At 34.0% G+C, this 1392-nt stretch overlaps 1 long non-coding RNA gene across 1 annotated transcript; it reads left to right on the plus strand.

The window, feature by feature from the left end:
• Positions 1-72: 72 nt before the first annotated feature.
• On the plus strand, positions 73-1197 carry LOC119589471. Its single transcript, XR_005230188.1, has 3 exons — positions 73-315; positions 458-567; positions 1025-1197. It is a non-coding gene; the product is annotated as an uncharacterized LOC119589471 (long non-coding RNA).
• The last annotated feature ends 195 nt before the right edge of the window (positions 1198-1392 follow it).

Below are 1392 nucleotides of genomic sequence, written 5' to 3' on the forward strand. Positions count from 1 at the left end.
CGTAATAAACTCGACGTGATATAAACTTAACAATCTAGTGTGGTTTGTCGTATTTAATCAAACAGCTCTATAGTCGTGATTTATAAATAAATGCAAAATTTCCTCATAAAGAAGACTTATTGTTAAAAGTTCTTTGGCTCAGGCCGGAAAAGACCACGTATCACTGAATACTATAGGGGCATTTCAAAAACACGTAATCGTTTCATCAGCATTCACCAAATACGACCTGCATGAGAAAAGTGAATTCTTCGCCCAAAATCGGAAAATCGTCTGCTTCCCGCTGTGGAATCTGCTTTCAACCGAGAGCCATAATAAGTTTGTGGAAATTTGGTTGACCTGTTATGTAGTGATATTTTATCATGATATTTCAGCACGAGGTATACAGCCACTTCAAAGTCGAATTATTTTAATTACAATGATCAGTAAAGATTGCAGTATCCAGCTCAAAATGTTTCAGGATTTTGACCATGGAGTCGTTCTCGGATCTTGTTTGTTAAGTGAGAAGGGAAACAACAAAATTCTAAAAGGAATCACAAATCTCTATGGAATTAATGTTAGGAGGGAGAGGTAAGAACAGCTTTTAGTCAGACGTCCGGGTAGTATTGACAGGTGAAGATGAGGAGAGCTTTAACTTGAAACGAGATTAAATTCACAGTAGCATTCCTCAAGGTATATTTGTACTATTGTATTCTTTGTATCTTTCATTTTGGTCTTGTTGGATGGAGGAAAATATTACGTTGCAAAGGAATTTAACTTTGCCCAAGGTATATTTTGTTTCGTCCTGAAGGATTTATGGCAAATTGTTCACATAATGAATTGTACTTTTCAATAATTGCTATTTTCCATTGAAATTCTATGTGGAGGAACCATGAATTCAAAATATTTTGCACTTCATCAAAATGAAAATGAAAAATATTGTTTTATATTTATTTCATAAATTACCATACACCTTTTTGAATGGCTTACCAGTATCATCAGTATTTTCAAGCCAACCAAGACTGTTATGTGAATATCAACTTTTTAGAGTGAAGTGAAAAACTGATCTTATGGACGCTGACCTCAATGCTGATCCAGCAGAAGACAGAGTCAGGCCAGTACATGGATCATGATAACCAAACAAAGAAAACAAGAGAAGAACTAGAAAGTGGTAAAAAAGAAAATCTAATTTCAAAACAACCATAAAACAAAGAAGCTGGACAAAAAACATGGGAAGAACCACAATCAAGAACAAGCAATAATTTGTGAACAGAAATGGAGGTAAGAAAGGAAGATCAGGTAATATCAATTTATTTATTTGATGGATCTGCAACCACAAATTTTAATGACCCATTAAAATTAACCAAAGCTCAGAACAAATCATAATTCCAAAAATACATAATTGCAGATTCTCTA

Source organism: Penaeus monodon, chromosome 25 (assembly GCF_015228065.2).
Source record: "Penaeus monodon isolate SGIC_2016 chromosome 25, NSTDA_Pmon_1, whole genome shotgun sequence".
Classification (NCBI taxonomy): Eukaryota; Metazoa; Arthropoda; class Malacostraca; order Decapoda; family Penaeidae; genus Penaeus; species Penaeus monodon.